We start from the raw sequence: 22,124 nt of genomic DNA, 5'->3' as shown, positions 1-22,124 counted from the left end.
CTTTGCGTGGGAGATGCTGAGAATGTGCATCCGAAATTTCATTAGGCGTATTTAGCTCGTGTGGGGGCCGGCTAACTCTGGAAATCCCGGAAATGAGGCCGCCGGTAACATGGCCCGAGGCCTTATTTTCCAGACAAATGGCGACCCCCGCCAGCATTCATCGACAGAGCGGGCGCATACATTCTCAGGGCTCACACAAAAAGAACGCCTTGCGCGTCGGCTCTACCCCCCTCCCCACGCCCGCGTATGCCACTCCAAACAAATTCTTTGGAGGCGACTCCAGACCCGAAATCATCCCACCCCTCAGCTTCTATCGTACTCACGCCCCGTTTTCCCAGAGTGCACTCTCTGCGGAGAATCGCACGCCACCCTAGACCACATCCTCTTCGGCTGCCCTGCCGATTCTTCCCCGCAGGGACAGCCCGCCATCGGAAAATGGGAGGAGTAGGAGGACCGGGGTGCCAGTTTCATGGCCCTGTGTGGCCTGTACACATGCGCGTAATGCGAGGGATTACGACGGCTCTGAGGCCTTTAAGGGCGAAACTTACTTGCAAAATAAAGATTTCCATCCATCCATGCATCCTAGCTCGTGGGATGTCATTGTTGTGCCTCCGTATTGGGGACTTTACAAAAGGAGGTCCACTATCAATGCGTAAACATACCTGCTCCTCGTACGCCCGGATCTACATGCTGAAGTACTCCTTACCTACAATGACGAATGACTTCCGGCCATCTTGATTTTACATGCACCCTGTCCTCAGTCCCGCAAAATTATGAAGGGCCGCAGATTACTGCAAACATCAGTTTTTTTCACGATATGCTGACAACTCCAATGCCGAAAAAAAAACCTGCGCTCCTTCTTCCCGGGATACTGCAGTCTATCGAGCCACCCCGATAGTCAGTTTCCCTGTTTTCGACCGTCTACAAGCATCATAGTTGCGACAGACTACTTCACCCGCTATAATGAGACAAGGGTCCTTCGGCGAGATACTGCTGACGAAATAAAGAATTTGAATTCAAAGTTGCTGACTTGTTTATGCATGACATAGTGCTTACACACGATCCCCCTCGGCAATCATTGCCATGGGAAGGCGGTCATAGCTCGGCTCCCACGTGAAGCCTTGATATGTAGCAATACAGACGATCGAACAACACCGCATCAACCACAAAAAAATGGCCTAACGGAATGACTAAACAAAACGTTGTAGGAAATGGTTTTGATGTATGCAGACAAGGTCCTTCCGCACGCCACCTCCGACTGCAATACCGCGCAGGAAACTACCGAGTTGACCGCTTCCGTCTCATCTATGGCACGAACGCTAGGGTGATGTTGGACACCATGCTCTTGTGCGATGATGAAGCTTTCTCCCCAGACGCAGACCATTTCATGGAATAAACAGAGCAAGCCCGTGAGATGGGCCGCTTGCACATTAAGAAGCAGCAATTCGCCGATGCCCGTCGCTATAGACCAGATTTTTCAGCAACCTCAGGGCGCAGCCATTGGATGGATGGATGGATGGATGGATGGATGGATAGGAGCGCCCCCTTTGAAACGGGGTGGTGGCAATTGCCACCATGCTCAGCTTTTCTTTCTTTATTATTTTTTTGTTTACTGTGTTGGCAATTCTCATTAAGATTCTCCATCACCTTTGCCTACGGTTTTCTACTATTCTAACCTTATGCAACATCTCTGCTTTTCAGCCACCAATCCTCCAATCGCTTTTTGCTGACTTCCACTGCAGATTTATTTACATGACCATTGTTATCTTTAAACCCTAGGGCCTAGGGCCATTTTTCCGCGACTTGCGCGCCGCGGTGCGAGCATTTCCCAGGGGACTGCGGGATAGCAGACGATCGACGCTTTGTCGCTGCTGATGATGGCTGCTTGTTCGGGCGCCGTATTGAAGCTTGGTGAGTACATTTTGGCATCTTTGTATTGTACGATTGGATAGTAAGTGGATGAGTGGTGACAGTGGTAACACGCTGCTGCGCACTTGTGCTGTGCATGTGCGTTTGTGGTGTATTTGACCACCGTCGAGCGCCCTTCTGCAGAGCCGCGAGGCAAGTATTTGACCTCTGCAAGCGAAACGATATCATCGCAGAACAGCAATATGGATTTCAGAAAGAGAAATCTACTGAAATGGCGCTAATAAAAATTAAGGATAAGATAATAGACAATTTTCAGCAGAAAATATTACAATAGGTGTTTTTCTTGACTTTAGGAAAGCATTCGATTCTATCAAGCACCCGATATTGTTATACAAGTTATATAAATATGGCATTAGAGGAACGGCTCTCACATTAATAAAGAATTACCTCTCAAATCGTCAACAGTACACGAACATTCCGAATGCAAAGTCCAGCTTAGGTCTGATACATTATGGAGTTCCGCAAGGATCAATCCTTGGGCCGCTGTTATTTCTTCTTTATATAAATGATGTAATTAACGTGCCCTCTACACCAGAAATAGTACTGTACGCTGACGATACCAATGTATTCTTCTGCGGACAAGATCTGGAATCCCTCCAAGTAGAAACCAATATATGGCTGCAAAACTTATCCACATGGCTCCGCACTAACGAACTGCAGTTAAACACTAAAAAACTAAGTATATTATATTCCGCGCACGTAACAAGTCCATTAAACAAGAAATACTGATTCAATTTTGTGATGAATCTATTGAACGTGCAATATCTCATAAATTTCTTGGCGTCATATTTCACGAACATCTCGACTGGTCCCCTCACATTGAAAAAGTTCGCACAGGTATCTCTAGGTCCATTGGTATCATGTATAAATTAAAGGACCTTTTGCCTATGTGGCTAATGAAACAACTATACTACACACTGGTACATTCGCGTTTCCACTATTGTCTTCTTGTTTGGGGCGCAGCACCTAAAACAAGCATAGAAAACGTATACTTATTACAAAAGAAATTTCTGCGACTAATGGATAATGCACCATACCTTAGCCACACTGCCCCATTGTTTAGGAAACACCAATTGCTTACACTGTGGAGTGTTATAAACAAAAAGATAGCGTTAGCCACTTACCAACAAATGCATTCTGATCCTGCCGCCTTTTGTCATAAGTATCTCACGAAACCACACAGCTACAACATACGGCACATAAGTTATAATAAGGAAAAAATACGTACTAACTACGGCGCCCAGAAACTTAGCTACAGAATTTCCAGTTTTTTAAACGATCACCATCCTGCTGTAAACATTATTCAAGAAAGCAAATCATTGAAAGCTTTCAAAAATTGCATCACCATGTATCTGTTGTCACTCCAGGCATAACCACTCTTTTTTTCTTTTCTTTTTTTTATTCTGTTGTCTCTCATAGTATTTCTCCAACTGTAGATAAATGTTCAAGATGAAATTACTGCAGTTCACTGTTAACCAATCCTTTCTGTATTTCCATTTCGTTTTTGTGTCTATTTTACTCGCTGAATGTCTTGTGCTCTCGAATGGGAGCAAGAAGGTGGCACCATCACAAGCAGACGACGGTGGCACCATCACAAGCAGACGACGCTCGACCATATCAAGTTTGGGTGTGCATTACCAAGTCATGCAGCATACTTTCTGCTGCCTGCAACTGCAAGGTTGGCTTGACAAAAGTCTGCAGCCACATAGGTAAGCCCAAGAGCATACACAGCTATTGAAGGCGAGCTTTGGCACAGCAACCTCCGGTGGCACCAGGCAGGGGCTCCGGAACCGCTTTCTGAGGGGGGGGGGGTTTATTTATTCATTTATTATTTATTTACATTTCTATACTGCATTGTTCAAAGGTGTATTTGTTAATACACATAACTTTAAATTAAAATGGGAAGATTTATAAAGATGTACATGAGGAGTGACCGAGCACATTAAAAATATTGCATATAGTCTGTTTCATTCTGCAATCATGCTCATGAAAACTGGTCAGTCAGTTAACGACTTGCAAGGGCAGACCATGGTGCTTTGCACAACAAAATTATTATGCAAGAATGGATCATGTCAGTCAAAACAGAATCTGCACAGAATCCTTGAGACTGTGCCAACTGATGACAAAAATTGTGTGCTAGTATATTGTCCATATGTGCAGCACCATCTACGCTTTAGTCCCAATTGTATTTCAAAAGCATTATGCAAAAGCATTACATTATGTATGCTGTTGAATTGGCATCTTCCATGCTGCCCGGCACTGCCTCACAAGCCCTCTGTTCGCTTTTGCAGGCACGTATATGTACCCTGAAATGCAACAATTTATTATTATGATTATTATGTAGCCATCTGCCAGGCACCACGTACCCCTCAAGCCTTCTTTAGTAGGACTGAATTAGTATTTTGTTCACTGCAAAAATATCAAAATTATCTGAGCCGTTATCTTTTGGGACATGATAAAAAATATTTTTTTCGTCTCTTCTGGGATGACAGGTGCAGTCTTGTGGAAAATGGAATTTGCCAACAAGCAGGGCCTTACTGGGCAAGCCTGCACTGACCGAAGTGCTCTTTGCAATCGTGGGACAAAAAGAAATGTGGTGCCATCGGAAGTCTCCCATATGAGCTTCACAATGAAAAAGGTATTAACAGAGACGTCGGTGGAAGCCAGGAGTGCTGACCCACGATGTTACAACACTCACCAAGAGTACGTGCAAGCCATGAGAAGCTCTGACATAGCACCTCTTCTCGAGGCAAAAGGGAGCTTGCTGCAGCTAACCGTTGATGCTGCAGTACCGAGCAATGCGTCTGCAGTTGGCACAGTCGCACCTGTGCACACATCGCACGAGGATGACGAGCCTTCCTGCATCACTTGTGGAGACTTTTATGACAAGTGGGTTCGCTTGAAAGAGCCAGCCAGGCTGCAGCTTGCAGAGGCGACTGTGCAACAGGCTGGCCCTCTATGGGAGGACAGTCGCAAGCTCAGGCTGACAGCCTCAAATGTCGCCAAAGTGCCACGAAAAAAAGAGACATCGCCCGACAAGTTTGTGACGTCACGCCTTTTTTCACATTTTAGAGGAAATAAAGCGACAAGCCATGGGCAACGGTATGAGCCTGTTGCTCGGCAGACGTTTGAGAAGCTGCGCAAAGTTGAGGTGAAGCAGTGTGGCACCATTGTGAGTGAAACTCAGCCATTTTTTTCAGCTAGCCCCGACGGATTAGTTGGTGAAACCAGTATCTTGGAGATCAAGTGCCCCTACATCAATGATTGCTTGGAACTTGTAAAAAGCAACACCTACGACGTGAGAGAGGATGAAGGAGGAAAGTGTTACCTGGCCAAAACCGGAAGAAATGGATACTATTTGCAAGTGCAGTTTACGATGTTTTGCCTGCAGAGATCCCACTGTTATTTTTGTTTGGTCATGGCTCAACACTGTTTTAGTTGAGGTGTTGTACGATGTGGAATTTGTAGTTGGACACATCAGTCGGTTGTCGCAATTTTATTTCAAGCACTACCTTCCCAGGCTTGTCAATGAAGTTCACAGTGGAAGCCTGGTGTTCTGCAAGGATTATGCTGAACTGTGCGCTAAGTGATAACAAAGAGCTGCTAAATGCTGTGGCAATGTATTTAATTGTGCAATAAATGACAGTGGAAGCACAGTAGTTGATTGTTACAGAGAGCTGTGCCTGAAACAATTAGCAAGTTTTGTGAGCAAATCTGAAAATAAAGTGGCTTGTTGCCCTCACCTAATGGGCGAGCTAAAATGGGAAGGTTATGAAAAAAGAAGCACAGTAAAACAGCTGAACCACACTTGAAGGGCTTAATGAAAAATTACCATAATGGAGAGCTCTGGATTAATACCTGCCACTTGCAGTGCTTTCATGAGCACCCTGCTTGTACAGGTGCATCTTATTTATAGAGTAACAAAAAACTGTCCACAAAGCATCCATGCTAACATATATTAAAAAAATGCAAAATTTCGATTAAACACACTGTGAATGGGATCAGCTTGTTAGTAGTGTACAGTGAAATGCTAATTGCACTAAATCATCAGCACTTCAATGCATTATCGCAGTCACCATTACCTAAAAAATGCAGTACAGCTAGAACCACTAGAAAGTCTGCAAGGTGCATAAAGGCGGCTTATGGCACGCCATCGTATATCCTATTACTGTTCACTGCCCACGAATCAGTATGTATCAGTACGCAGTAGGCAGAGATTTCCTCAACACATTTGTGTCACTGAACCTGCTGACAGCTTCATAGCTGTTCATGCAATGAAATGAATGGCACATTGGCACACTGCAGCACATGAAGCCCCCCAAATGAAAACAAATCATTATTAAGGCACTTTTTCTCAGTCTTTTGCTGGTGTCACGCTCAAAACACGAAAAAGGGCCCCTCTCGTTGCATTAGTGATGTTTTTGTTTAAAGCATTGTCAATAATAAAGGAACAAGAATGCATGGGCACCAATAGGCTCTGTGCATTTTCACCCTGCCCATTGCCTGAATGGAAAGTTCCCATTTAAACAGCAAAGGGTTCATTTATGAAGCTTCATTCCTAGAAAAACTCCATAATTCAAGCTCTCCATAATGATGTGGAAAACCGTATTTTTCCCTTGCACAGTCATTTTTCAATCTTCGGGGCAATTAGGGGGCCGTTCAGGTTACACAGACCTGCACAAACACGAACAATGCAATCCATCAAATTCTTGTGGTGTATAGGAAGTGCACCCTTCAAAACTCTGTAGCACTTGATGCGGTTGATGGCGCGCTCAACATGTATTCTTAGCCGTGATAATCTCCTGGCTGCTGTAGCTTCTGCTTCCGGGAACTGTTCCCTTCCCCTTGAAAAAGGAGGAGCATTCCACTTCACACCTTTCTCCTTCATTGAAGGCGTCAATGTGAACCCCCTGTCGGCCATCACTTCTTGATTGTTAAAGAAGAGCTTTGTAATCCCACACTTCTCAACAATATACTTGTCGGATGCCCGTCCACCAAAGCAGCGAGACACAAAAGTTATGAAGCCACTTGGAGCTAATGCCACAAGAAACTTCACGGTTTGAAGGAACCTAGTTGCGCTATAAAAAAGACAAACACAGGAAAAAGCCAAGAGACAGACAGAGCTCTGTCTGTCTCTTGGCTTTTTCCTGTGTTTGTCTTTTTTATAGCGCAACTAGGTTCCTTCAAGCAATGCACCAACTTGCCCAACAAGAAGTTCTTCTAAACTTCACGGTGTTTCCACTTTTATAGTGGCTATACGTCTGTCCTCTTTCGTAGAGCTTCTTTGGTCGCTGCAGTGCAACCTCTGTGCAGTCCAGGATGCTCGTCGTATTGCGATATGTGTTGTCCTTGAACTGCTGTGGCAATGTTGCTAGAATTGTCTCTGGTGGTAGCCATGCCTCAACCTTTGTCATCAGGTTGTCCAAAGTGACGAGCGTTGTTCGAAACACGTGCCTAGCTTTGGACACTGAAATGTTGAACCTTATGGCCAAGTCAAAGTACAAGAGCCCCAGCCTCAGGCGCATGAGTGTCAGCAGTACCTGGTCCCCGATGCTCATGGTGCGCCTAGTGCAAGTTTGCAGATTCACTGCAGTCACAAGTTTCCAGAAGACATCACAGCTAAGGCCAGTATAAAAATTGCATACAGCTTCTGAAATATCTTCAGACAATGGCTTCTCAATAGTCTGAACTGCCGAAGATTCTGTTTTAATGGACCGTGCAGCATAAGAGTGGTCCTCCTCTATAGTGCTACATAAATCCTCACACTGAACGCCAATGGTGCACACCTCTGGTTCAGTCTGGCAACTCTTATCACAAGATTTTTCGCCCACAGCTGAAGATTCTGTCTGCAGAAAAACTGATTGATGGCTGGCGTCAAGTGGCTCCTCTCTTATTTCAACCTCATCTGCAAAGTCTGGAGCCAAGTCATCTGCTGCTGGGAACGTTTGATCACTTGCAAAGTCTGGAGTCGAGCCATCTGGTGCAGGGGATGTTTGGGGCATAACCTGGAAAAAAGATATGGTCTTATATGAGAGAGATGCACCTGTTGCAAGCCACATCTAAATGAGGGCATGAGTAAATCTTAACATCACATTGCACACAGAATGCTGGTACTTCAGACAAGTTAGCCACGCAAACAGGGACTGACGGGTTCCCTCTGATTTAGAGTATGCAAGGACTCATACAGTTGCTGCCATAACATGGAAGGAGCACACTTTAGGTTGAGGTATTCACGGTAACTGGTGGTAGTACAGCAACCTCGTTTTCTGTGCTCGACAAAGTTGCAAAGACGCAGGGACAAATCTACAGGATCAAACGTGCGCACAGGACGCACCGAATGCTATCTGCGCACTGCCTGCACACTGCAGTATCACAGAAGGTGGAGATCCCAATTGGGCAAGCAATACACACATGGCCAGGCGGGTTAGCAACGCGTATTTCATGACTTACTTTAAAACTTCTTAAATTGCTGTCATTGGGTGATCACCGGCTGTTGCAGTAGTTTCGGTTCACAGCCCCTGTCTCTTGCTTAACACGCTGCTGCTTCCACTTCATAGGCGCCTTGCCCAGCTGGCGCACATGCCCACACCGATTCACCCGCTGCCTGGCGGGGTGCACTTGGCTGCCATTTAACTGCACTTTCAGTGCCGCCTTTTTTTTAAATTGTTTTTTTTTTGGGGGGGGGGTAACCACTTTATTGGGGGAATCACTGCAGCCGGAAGGCGCTTGAAGTCTCCGCGCTGGTGGGAGGTGCACGTTTTTTATCATTGGGGGCTAGGTTACACACCTCCTGGTTCGTTATAACCGAGCTGTGCAGCCCATTGTTTTATCTGAGATGTTGTGCCACAGAATACAGAATTTGAGAGTAGCTCCCTCCTAGTGTGTAATAAGTGAGCGTTCATTATATCTCTGGCAGTTACAGGTGGGCTCGACTGTACCTGAATTTTGCCTTCTTTAATGTGGCAACACCTTTTCTAGGGCACAACAGTTACTCTGGTTTGACAAATGTGGGTTTCGTGTTGACAGATTGCAGCTGCGAAGGGTGGTAGCACATACGTAGGATACAACAGGCTTTGAAGGTGTTTCAACACAGAAGACAGGGCATGCAGAAGAGGTGCTTCTGCAAGCTTTTGTACATTCCCCTTATTTTGTGTGTTGTGTGCCATGATGCGATGCAAAAAATCTGGCGAAAATTGCCCCGCTGTACTAACACCTTAATAGTGATTGTAAGGGCGATATGTGACATACCACAGCTTCACTGCCACGCACACAAGCACTCATAATAGACACCAACTGGTGCAGTCACCATCTTCGGTCAAGGTCAGTGTCTTGCAGCAATTTTAGAGGAAGGTGGGAAGCATCCTTCCTAAGTGACCGGTTTCCGCACGGGCAAAAAATTTCTTCAAGTGAAACGTGTGGCACTCAAGCCCTCTTGAGGAATGAGGGTAGGGCATCCCTCTCTTCAATGTGATTTAAGTAATACGTCAGGTAATGACAGGAATCACCACACAATTCACTTGGTGTGCACAGCAGTGACGTTGCCAGGCCCGTCGAGTTTGTCACCCTGCATCTAGCATGGTCATACATGTAGCTATAACAAGAGTACGGGAGGGTTAAGAAAAAGCTGTGCAGAAATTAGTCTTACCTTTATTTCTGATCCCTGTGCAGTGACACCTGGAGTAACATGCCCCAATGGTTCACCTTTTTTGAGGATTTGCCTTCGTCCATGTGTAACCTGCGCATTTTGAATTTTTTTAGATCCATTTTGTCCTTACAGGCATGTATTTTTCATTTCCACTGCATAAAACTTGCTATCAAGTACTATAACAATGTCCAAACATTTCAAATAACAATACGTTCAATGGCTCAAGGCCACATAGTGCAAGACTACCAAGGTGTCTTATACATGCAGTGTTTTAAAGTCATGACATGTCACCAGAACCAAAGCTGAAATATTCTGGTGGAGAAGAAACGCCCAAATGTAACCAAAATACAGAGAATCCGTGCTTCCTTACTTTGAAACATTGTTTTTTTTTGCTAAGTGAACAGAAATCGGACGTTACTGCTTAAATGTCATGGATGCAGCTGTCAGTAATAGCTGGTAGGCTAAGTAAATTTTTCATTTCACATTGAAATGATGCCATAAATTTTCTTATCTGCAAATAAAGGTATTCACACCTACTTACGAGCTTTCTTCTAAACATTTGACTATTCTATCTTACCTGCATCGCACATTTATAATCTACCTTCCGTGCCAAATACTCAGTGGTCTAACAAAAGTGGCTAAATCCGGAAATTGTACTCTGAGGCTGTTATGGAAAGTTAAGAGAAATTGTTGCTGGGCTAGTTGGTTTTGGTCTCGCCTTCTCCTATGTTTTTCTACCTTCGTCCTGTCTTAGGGCCCTAAATAATTCAGAATGGAAAGTCAAGTCTGCCTAACCTTTGCCAAAGATCATAATTAATTGCACCCATGGGTTAGCTGCTAATGATATCAGTAATCACTGATCTTGCATTTGATAATAATTGGTTATCAGAAAGGAAGCGCGCAGCATGTACCTTTCTCATTCGGTTGACGCCTGAAGCGCGCAGTGGGGAATTGAGGAAGGTTGGAGTAAAGAGATGCTGCAGTGGAGGGCTCGACCACCTTAGGACCTTTTACATGCACTGACATCGCCTGCACACGGGCGCCCTTTGCGTTTCGCCTCTATCGAAACTCGGCCGCCGCGGGAGGGTTTGAACCACGTGTACTCCGGCTATGTAGCCGAGCGTGCTAAACCACTGATCCACCGTGGCGGGCAGCACTCCCTGCCATTTTTTCGAATGTAGCTAAGTGCACACCTTGTTTCGGGCAAATGAAATATCCGCGCCGAGATAAATACACTGACACCTAAATACCAGCCCGATGCAATAAAACGACGCGCTCCACAAGTCGTCGTCATAATTTGCGGCGTAATATTTAATGGTAGCTGCATTTAGGTTCATTAAGAAAATTTACATAGCCTACTGCAGTCGAAACAAGCACTCGATCGTGGTCTTTTCATTAAATTGAGCAGCCTGCTGTTTTTTCCTCGCGTGTCGGACAGTATTAAATCGCAACAAATTTTTCCGATGAAAAAGATACGTCGCCAATGCCCCCAATACGCAGTTTTAATATTGGCGACATATATATATATATATATATATATATATATATATATATATATATATATATATATATATATATATATATATATATATATATATATATATATATATATATATATATATATAGTTATAGGCGTGAAAGTGCCCTGCTTACGAAATCTCAGCGCGCACGGAAACCGTCCGCGGTAAGGAGACTTCTAAATTCATGATGCTCGTTCGGCGCACTAGCCCCGTACTTCCACAAGTCCTTGAAAACTCACCTTTCTTGCGTATCCGAGGTTCAGCATCGGACACGGGTTCAGTTTCGTTGGTTTGCCGTCAATGAAATGGACAGAGCAAACCTGCAAGTAGTTGAGAGTTCCGCGATAAACACATCATGCAATACCCAGTTTGACAACGCGCATGTCGTCGGCTTCCAAAGGAAGCATGATACTTACGCGAGCAAGCTTGCTAGGTTCGAAGTCCTCTCTGTTCAACGCGACGACCCATTGCCGTCGGCACTCTTCTGCGGCAGGAAATTTATGAAAGGAATAGACGCCGCACATGCATATGCTTCTTTGGTCTTGGTGCACATCACACATGCCTTGCAAAAGCATTTTGCGCTTTCGTTGGTTGTTGGGGCAACCGACGACAGCGCAGTGCCGTCCAGAGGAATAGCTGCTGTACATTGACAAACACTTTCTATGCATCGACCACAGGAACGACAAGTAGAACAACAAAAAACGACCACACAACGTCGTATTCGCATTCGGAAAGACGACGCTCACGACAAATCCCGCAGTCCCCTCCGGGAGGCGGCGTCTGGCGTCGAGAGTATGGCGCCGTCCGTGAGCTGCTGACGAGGCTAAAAAAATCTGGTCTATATCCTTCAGCACACGGAACTGCAGTACGAACACGGCGGCCAGGTGCGGGTGTGGACCCCTGGGCGCCACAAAGGGCTGTGTGAAAAGCTTCTTCATCGGTATTTCGGACTGTACAAAAGTTCGGCGCTGGAACGCCAACTGCGTTAGTGGCCTGAAGTCATGCATGTGGTGCGTTTAAAGGACATTCCCACAAGTGCAGACTTGACTTTCACCTTGTTACGTTTCGCCTTCGTCGTGAGGAAAAATCTGCGCGGTTGCAGCAGAATGCCGATGAGTCACGAAAGGCACGCGGGGTCAACGCCTGAATTAGCCACGGAAGCGGCGTCAGCAATCCAACCCGCAACTAGCCAGCGCAGCTCTGCAGTGCACCCTCCAAAACAGAAAGAAGTTAGCTGCCACGGTCGTCAGTACTTGACATTCCAAGGGGCCCGGGTGTCAGCCGGGTTCAGTCATCAAGTTTGAGAGAAGCAACCGTCTTCCAGGAAGAAGTGGTCAGCGACCGTTTCCCCTACACCGCACACACACCCCTACACTGCGCGTTTCCCCTACACTGCGACCACATTAAAAGCGCGGGAACGCTGCTCGGGAACATTCCAGCGTCTGCGCGACGCAGATGGCATCCTTCTCTCTCTCCCCACACGTGTCGGGGCGTGTTCCTTAATGAAAAGATGTCTGATGGGTGCCTCAATGCACTTTCAGGACACTCCTTCCTCGACAAGCCCGGCCCCCATCTAGGGAGCCCAGAGAAAAGAAACGATATAAAACTCGGCAGCGAGGACGGCGGACTAGCTTCTTGTCATCACGCTCCTTGTTTTCGAGACTCTCTTACTGAGACGTTCTCTCAGTTGCTGTTTGTATATAATGTAAATTCACTTGTATAAAGTTCTTCTTCATGTCTTTCCCGTAACCTCGTCTCCGACCTCCCTCATCCCCTCTTCGACCCGACCATGCTACCTGAGCCGCAACAACTGGTTGCCAGCGGTAGCATCGAGACAACGGACGCCAGCGGAGAGACGTGGTCAGCGGTTTGCTGAGCAGCAGTTCGGCGAGTCGGGAGCAGTGCAATAGCGCTGTGCGATGACTTGTTATCTGCAGGGGAACGACTGCGCTGGATTCTTGGCTGCGAGGTTTCGTGAGCGCGGGACTTTCCTCTACTAAGTTTTACCAGGCTTTTTGTTAGTGTCAGGAACAGAGGTGGTAATTGGTTGTCATTGCTGCCGGGTTAGTGCGGCAAGACAATAGCGGACAGTAGAGAAAGCAGCACTCAGAGTAGCCATGGATTTGAAGACGCTGCGCAAACCAAAGTTACTGGAGCTTGCTAAAGAGTTGGGTCTGGATGTCTCAGACAAATTCAGAAAACCAGAGCTGCTAAGGCTATTCTTGCGTTGGAGGCTGAAGATGACGAGCTTTCGGAATGCGTTGAGACCATTGAGGAGAGAGAATTGGCAAAGAAAAAGGAGGAGGAACAATAGAAAGAGGAACGGGAGCGTCAGCACGCTTTGGAAATAAAGCGTCTTGAAGTAGAGATGGAACGCTCTCGTAGTGCAGGTCAGGCACACGGTGCAGGAGAGCGGGTATCGTACAAAATGACTGACTTGATGCGGTCGTTTAATACTGGAGAGGACATTCGTTTGTTCCTTGTTCACTTCGAGCTAACGTGCGAGCAGCACGGGTTTTCTCTTGAAACATGGCCACGGCGCTTACTCACTTTCTTGCCCGCTGAGGCGGCCGACGTAATCGCTCGCCTGAAGAAAGAGAAGGCGGAGGATTTCGATCATGTGAAATCCAGTCTGCTGAAAAAGTACAGGCTGTCAGCGGAAGCGTTCTGTCGGAAGTTTCGCGAAACGGAGAAAAACAAAAATGAGTCATATCCGGATTTCGCCTACAAGCTTATGTCAAACATGCAGGAATGGCTCAAAGAAGAGAAGGCGTTTGGTAATCACGAGAAAGTTCTGCAGTGTTTCGGGATGGAACCGTTTTACAGACGGTTACCGGAGCACGTTCGGTACTGGGTCTTGGACAGGCCAGACGTTAGTACGGTGGCGAGAGCCGCCGAGCTAGCAGAGGAGTTTGTGACTCGTCGGGCTCGCGGAGCTAAGGACGGTCAAAAGAGTGAATTCGACTCTAATTTGAGAGGCCGAAGTCCACGCCCACTAGAATAAAGGAGGGCAAACGTGGTGCGGACCAGAGTGAAAACGGTCCGACCGAGCGCAAAGAGGCGGCGGAAGCCGAACGCAGGAAGAGGTTCGAGGCAAGGCAGCCGAGCGTCTGTTATGATTGCCAGAAGTAGGGACACTTTTCGGCGCAGTGTCCCGAAGCGAAAACAAAGCTCGTGCTTTTGTCAGTATGCAGTGGCGACGCGAACATGAAACTTCTCGAGCCGTACATACGAGACCTCGTTGTGAGCGGGAAAGAGTGGCGAGTTCTTCGGGATTCTGCGGCAACGATGGATGTGGTTCACCCCTCGTACGTAAAACCCGATATGTTCACCGGCGAGTGCGCGTGGATCAAACAAGCCGTAGAAGCACAGAGCGTGTGTTTGCCCGTAGCAAAACTGCGTATTGAAGGACCTTTCGGCGCACTTGAGACAGAGGCCGCGGTGTCATCTATGCTCCCCCCTCAGTACCCATACCTATTTTCAAACAGGTCCGATCAACTCTTCCGCGAAAAGGGACTTGTGTTTGGTGAGGCTAGTGTTCAGGCCTGAACTAGATCGAGAGCTCTGGAGCTTGCTACAAAGGCGGTAGTTGCGGAGGCGACGTTGCCGGACAGTGAAAAAGAGTCGGAGGTACAACACACTGAGATTGAGAGCATATCTACACTGGGTAGAAAGGAGCCTGAAACATTGAAGGCATCGGATGTGCTAGAGAGAATGCCGGACAGCGGAAAAATAGAGGAACTATCTGCAGACCTGCTCATCGCACCTACGTCAGAGGGACTTAATAGATTACTAGAAGTCCGCAGTTCGCCGCCGCGGTGGCTCAGCGGTTATGGTGCTCGGCTGCTGACCCGAAAGACGCGGGTTCGATCCCGGCCGCGGCGATTGAATTTCTTTGGAGGAGAAATTCAAGAGGCCCGTGTATTGTGCGATGTCAGTGCACGTTAAAGAACCCCAGGTGGTCGAAATTTCCGGAGCCCTCCACTACGGCGTCTCTCATAGCCTTAGTCGCTTTGTGACGTTAAAACGCATCAGCCAACCAACCAAATCCCCAGTTCTGATCTGATAGCATAGCAAAAAAAGGACCGCAGCCTAGAGAATATCCACTGCAATGTAAGAGAAGGGATCGCCCAGAAAAATGTCCGTTTTGTAGAAAGAAGTGGGATCCTGTACCGCAAGTATCTCGACCGCAGGGGAGTTGAGTTCGATCAGCTCGTCGTGCCTCAGCGCTATCGTCAGGATTTGTTGCGCATGTCGCATGGAGGTTCGTGGTCCGGGCACCTAGGAGTTAAAAAAACTAAGGACCGTCTTTTGCAAGAATATTATTGGCCGGGGTGTTTTCGTGACGCAGAACTGTTTGTAAGGACATGTGACACCTGTTAGCGTGTGGGAAAACCTGAGGACAAAGCGCGAGCGCCGTTGAAGTTGGTGCCTATCATTACGGAGCCCTTTAGACGACTCGTTATTGACACAGTAGGACCACTGCCGGTAACGACCTCAGGCTACAAACACATTTTGACTGTGATGTGCCCAGCAACAAAGTTCCCCGAGGCCGTACCGCTTAAAGAACTCAGCTCGGTTGAGATTGTTAATGCACTACTGTCCATATTCGCGCGGGTTGGTTTTCCTGCAGAAATCCAGTCAGACCAGGGCGCGGTGTTTACAACCGCTTTGACCACGGCCTTTCTGGAAAGGTGTGGAATAAAGCTTTTACATAGCTCCGTGTATTATCCTCAGTCAAACTCCGTGGAGAAGCTCCACTCCGTCATGAAGCGGGTATTGAGAGCGTTGTGTTTTGAAAGGAAAACAGACTGGGAGCTATGCTTGCCTGCAGCGATGTTTGCATTGAGAACCGCGCCCCATGAGGCTACGGGGTTTTCGCCAGCTGAGCTTGTGCACGGTCGCACGGTGCGGTCACCGCTACGCATGCTTCGAGAATCGTGGGAAGGCCGGGGCGACGACCCAGTCGTGGTGGAGTACGTGCTGGGGCTACTCGAACGTTTAAAAAGGGCACAGGAGTTGTCAGGTGAAGCACTGAGAAACGTCCAGCAGAGGGCCAAAGTTTATTATGATCGGACAGCAAGGGCCCGTCGTTTTGAGGTGGGCGATGACGTAATGATTTTACGGACATCGCTCAAAAACAGGCTCGATGGGCAGTGAGAGGGCCCGGCACGAATTGTGCAAAAACTGTCCGACGTTAACTACGTAGTGAACCTATCGGGAAAACGTAAAGTACAGTAGGTTTACCACGGTAATCTGCTCAAACCTTGTAGACAACGGGAAGCAGTGGTGTGTATGGTGGTAAACGCTCCCGAAGAGCTCCCAGTCGAGCTTCCGGGATTGTGTTCAGTGGCGAACAGGGAAGGCACTGAGCAAGTAATTAATGACTTGGTATCGAAAGCACCGCTGTCGCCTGAGCAGCAGAAAGCCGAGCTGCACGAGCTCTTGCAAGAGTGTCGAGGTCAGTTCTCTGATAGGCCAGGTAGGACTTCCGTGCTTACTCATGACATGAAACTTACCTCGGCGGAGCCAGTACGGTCCAAGGCGTACCGGGTGCCGCTGCGCCAGCGCGATATTATGGAAGCTGAGGTAAATAAAATGCTTCAGCTGGTTGTTATTGAGGCTTGTGAGAGTGATTATACCTCCCCTTTGATTTTAGTGGAGGTACCGGGCAAGGACCCTCGTCCTTGCCCGGAAGCTTAATTCCATCACTAAGGATCAAATTTATCCAGTTCGAAACATCGAGGAGAGCATCGAGGAAGTTAGTAACGCTCAGTTTATCTCCACACTAGATCTAGTCAGGGGCTACTGGCAGGTTCCCCTTACAGAGCAGGCTAGTAGATATGCGGCGTTCATTTCACCAAAGGGAACATTCCGTCCTAAAATTTTGAGTTTTGGTTTGAAGAATGCGCCGTACTGCTTTTCCAGCCTCATGGACAAAGTGTTGCGGGGACAGGAAGAGTTCGTTTTGCCGTATTTAGACGACGTAGCAATATTTTCCGGATCGTGGCCTGAGCATAAGGCACACTTGTGGGCAGTTTTAACCCGCCTGCGCGACGCGAGCTTGACGGTCAAGGCTCCTAAGTGCCAGTTGGCACAGGCCGAGGTTGTCTACCTCGGTCACGTGAATGGGCAGGGCCGTCGCCGCCCTTCTGAAATAAAGGTGGCCGCGATACGAGACTTCCCGCAGCCGCGCACAAAGACTGATATCCGCTCTTTCTTGGGTGTCGCCGGCTACTATCAGAGGTACATCCCCAGGTATTCAGATACCGCGAGTCCCCTGACGGATGCTGTCAGGAAAACAGAGCGACAAAAAGTCGTCTGGGAGGAAAAAAATGGAAACAGCCTTTAGAACCCTAAAGAGCGCTCTAACGAGTCAGCCTGTGCTACGATCGCCTGACTACTCTAAAGGTTTCGTGATTCAGTGCGATGCTGGTGAGCGGGGCATGGGCGTTGTGCTGTGCCAGAGGGAAAAGGGAAAAGAGGAGCACCCTGTCCTGTATGCTAGTCGTAAGCTGACCAGCCGTGAGCAGGCGTACAGCGCCACCGAGAAAGAATGCGCGTGTCCCATATGGGCCGTTCAGAAATTATCGTGCTACCTAGCCGGCTCGAGGTTTATCATGGAGACGGATCATTGCCCTCTCCAATGGCTGCAGACCTCATCCAAAAATGGCCGTCTCCTGCGCTGGAGCCTCGCATTCAAATTCAAATTCAAATATTTATTCCAACATTACACCATACAGATATAATGTCGAGGATGGCAGGCAAAAAGCCTCCTGGAGGCTTGACCGGTCCTGCATCCTGGTGTACACTTGGCAGAGCGGCGGTGGCAGTCAGCTCATCAAAACACAAGAAGTGAATAAAGAAAGCCCAAAACAAAACATAGAAACATTCACAAATATGTATGAAGGAGAGACAGAGGTATTAAGGAAATAATAAAGACAAAAATATATTATATTACATTTTATGCAGTATAGGAGCGTAAGAAGGCTTTAAAGTTTGACGGGTTCATGCTTAGAATGTCGATACCCATTTCAATTAGAGAATTTAACAACCTTGGTAAATTATTCTCAAGCATCTGTTTGCTATAATTAGTTCTGTATCTCGAAACATTCCATATTTCTGCGCGGCGTGTGGTGTAGGCAGGTACATTCTGATGCAGGTTCGCGATTTTCACTAGCGTAAAATTATGTTTCCTGCTGCTATAGTAAAAATCCCGCAGAAGTCTGTATGTGTAAATGTCGTGAATCTTTCTTATGTTATACTTCTCGAAGAGTGGTTCAGTGTGTTCCGTAAAGGATACATTGGCAATAATACGTAGAGCCCTTTTCTGCATGATTAATATATTATTAAGATTTGATTGTGTCGTTGTACCCCATACTAAATGACCATAATTAATGTGCGAGGCAAACAAGGCATTATACAAAAGTATTTTAACAAAAGTAGGAAAAATGTGTCGATTGCGATTTAGCATACCAACCGTACTGCTTAGCTTCTTGAGGACTGAATCTGCATGCTCGTCCCATTGTAGGCTGCTGGAGAAGGTTACACCAAGAATTTTAATTGAGTTAACAACCTCAATTTGCATAGACTCGAACAGTATATTATGGTACTGTGGGATTTCTTTTCCTTGAGTTCGGAAAATTACTGCTTTTGTTTTACTGCAATTAACCTGTAGGCAATTTTTTTTCGACCAAATCGAAAGTCTCCCGAGAAGTTCATTTGCCATTCTTATTAATTCTGTGTAATTGCGGGACGATAAAAAAATACTCGTGTCATCTGCGTACATTATAAATTTTGCTTCTTGATAAATCGATACTATATCATTAACATAAATGTTAAAAAGTAGCGGCCCGAGAATACTTCCCTGTGGTACACCTGAGATTATGCTCTGGGTTTGCGATTTGAATTCGCTTAATGAGACAAATTGGTGCCTGTTTTTGAGGTAGGAAGATAATAAAGCGAGAGGTGTGCCCCTTACGCCGTACCATTCTAGTTTATTGAGGAGAATATTGTGATTGATATGGTCAAACGCCTGAGTGTAATCAACAAATATACCGAGAGTTAAAAGCTTGTTTTCAAAGTTTCTTAATATGTGCTCTTTCTGATCTAAAAGCGCTAGTTCTGTGGACTTCTCTTTCTGAAATCCATACTGTGCTTCGGTTATAAGCTGGTGTTTACTGCAAAATGAAGACAGCCTATTGAGGATAATTTTCTCAAAACCTTTAGAAAAAATGGGGAGAATCGATATTGGACGGTAGTTTTTTATATTCTGTTTGTCGCCTTTTTTAAAAATAGGAATTACTCTTGCGGTTTTCATTCTGTCGGGAAAAACCCCGCAAGAGATACACATGTTATAAATGTACACCAGTATAGGGGCGAGTTCACGTATGGCATATTTAACAGGCCGTATCTGCAGGTCGTCCATGTCGCAGCTGCGTGAATTTTTAAGGTTGAGATAAATGGAACACACCTCCTCACTGTCAGTTGGCGCGAAAAAAATGGAATTATTGTTTCTAGGTGCTGTGAGGTCATTGCTAGGACGAGCATTCTGGTCTGTATCTTTTGTTACAAAGTACTGATTAAATGCATCAGCAAGCTCCTGGTCTCTCACTAAGCGTCCATTTAACGAAATCTCTTGTGGTTGTTCCCCCTTCTGTTTCCGTCCTGTAAGAGCATTTACCTTGTTCCAGAGTTTAGCCGTCTGTCCGGTACTGGATACAAGTTCCTGAATATAATACAACAGTTCCTGAATATACAGTTCCTGAATATATACAGTTCCTGAATATAATGCAACAATATTCCTTTGAGGTGCATTACAAAAAGGGGAGTCTCAACGGTAACGCCGATGGTTTAAGTCGGGGTCTCTAGCGCAAGAATCAGCCTCAAAGTTGCTGCTTACTGGTGTTTTTTTTCCTGATATAGGCTTCTGAACATTGTTTTTGCTTTTTTGTTTCAAAGTGAGACGGGTTTTGCAGTGTAATGTGGAGATTTGTGGACACTGGGTGCTGATGGACTACTCCCAGGGATTAAAGGACTGAATAAGAGGAAAAGAGCCTGGCATTGCTTGGTGGGGATTGTGTAGTGCTTGCTGACTGACCGGTTGGGTTTTCGGCGTAGTTCTAACGCTAACGGGGAACCAGTCGTTTTGAAGTCACGTTGCAGTGCCCTTTGTGAACCTGAACGTGCGAAGGAAGCCTTCGAGGTGCGCTGAGCTCAAGAAGCAGTGAGAGATGACCGACTCCGGTTAAAAGCAGCCTCGAGCGACATCCCTCCGGACAGCGGATGCAGTCCCCTGTCCATCGGGATCTCCTTCTCCCGGCGGGGCAGTCTGTTACGTTTCGCCTTCGTCGTGAGGAAAAATCGGCGTGGTTGCAACGGAATGCCGATGAGTCACGAAAGGCACGCGGGGTCAACGCCTGAATTAGCCACGGAAGCGGCGTCAGCAATCCAACCCGCAACTAGCCAGCCAGCTCTGCAGTGCACCCTCCAAAACAGAAAGAAGTTAGCTGCCACGGTCGTCAGTACTTGACATTCCAAGGGGCCCGGGTGTCAGCCGGGTCCAGTCATCAAGTTTGACAGAAGCAACCGTCTTCCAGGATGAAGTGGTCAGCGACCGTTCCCCCTACACCGCACACGTGCGACCCTGCACGTGCGACCACATGAAAAGCGCGGGAACGCTGCTCGGGAACATTCCAGCGTCTGCGCGACGCAGATGGCATCCTTCTCTCTCTCCCCACACGTGTCGGGGCGTGTTCCTTAATGAAAAGATGTCTGATGGGTGCCTCAGTGTACTTTCAGGACACTCCTTCCCCGACAAGCCCGGCCCCCATCTAGGGAGCCCAGGGAAAAGAAACGATATAAAACTCGGCAGCGAGGACGGCGGAGTAGCTTCTTGTCATCAAGCTCCTTGTTTTGAGACTCTCTTACTGAGCCGTTCTCTCAGTTGCTGTTTGTATATAATGTAAATTCACTTGTATAAAGTTCTTCTTCATGTCTTTCCCGTAACCTCGTCTCCGACCTCCCTCATCCCCTCTTCGACCCGACCATGCTACCTGAGCAGCAACACCCTCCTGTCAACTAGAGCGGATTGTACAGATGCGGTTGGGGTGGTTATACCTACGTTCCTGGCACCACGTGGCCTCCGCGCTTAACCCGAACGACGACGAAGCGGGCCACTCGCACGTGAGGGCCACTGGGTGTAGACCTTGCTTGGTGATCGAAAAAACACAGCTCCTTTGGTAATAACAACAATATTATTAACATACTCATGGGAATGGTCCTTTTTCCGAGGGATAGCAAAATGATGCTTTCAAAATTTGTCCTTGGCTCGCACCGAGGAGTTAAGACAGCCTTCGAAAACTACTGGGGCGCTTTTGTAATTACAGCAGAAAACTACCGGTCCCCCGAGGAAACTACAAAACTAGAAAAAGTACGTTCAGAACTAAAAATAGTAAGTTCAGAAAGAATTTACTGTACAAACACCACGCTTATCTATAATTTCTGGGCATGGACCTACGGAATCCACTGGAATTCGCATCAGTCAAGACCTGAATTATTAAATTTATTTATATTTTTAATGTAATTTGAGTATCATTCTTTCGTTTTGCAGCGTAAGGTCCTCTTTAAGATGTTGCTCGTTCAGCTAGCATATGGACCAGCCCTAGCGATGGCTTTGTGGCAACTGCGTTTATGTCCTGAGACCAAGGCCGCGACAAATTTTTTATGGTCAGATCTAAGAATTATGGAGTAAATTGACCGAAGAGACACATTGGTTGTCACGGGTGTTTAAGTAAAGCGCTTCTGTTTTTTTTCTTTTAGATCGCGGCGTGTTCGGTTATTGCGAGCTCACACCTCACAAAACGTGGACTTCATTGCAGTGGACCCGCATGGAAATGCGTTCGCTGCCGCAAGGATTCGATTCCGCGACCTTCGGATGAGCAGACGAACGGCAAAGCCTCCGGAGAGGGCATTCTTTCAATCTTGGGCAGGACTTGCAAACCCCTGCCAATCCCGTTATTTTTTACAAT

At 46.9% G+C, this 22,124-nt stretch overlaps 1 pseudogene; it reads left to right on the top strand.

Annotated features, from left to right (window-relative positions):
* Positions 1-13,828: 13,828 nt before the first annotated feature.
* LOC149345739 (uncharacterized) overlaps positions 13,829-22,124 on the top strand; it is a 29,218-nt pseudogene continuing 20,922 nt past the window's right edge.

This window comes from Amblyomma mixtum, chromosome 4 (genome assembly GCF_055824585.1).
Source record: "Amblyomma mixtum isolate Tamu chromosome 4, ASM5582458v1, whole genome shotgun sequence".
Taxonomy (NCBI): domain Eukaryota; kingdom Metazoa; phylum Arthropoda; class Arachnida; order Ixodida; family Ixodidae; genus Amblyomma; species Amblyomma mixtum.
The sequence above is the reverse complement of the archived record's forward strand: the minus strand, read 5'-3'. Positions and strand labels throughout refer to the sequence as shown.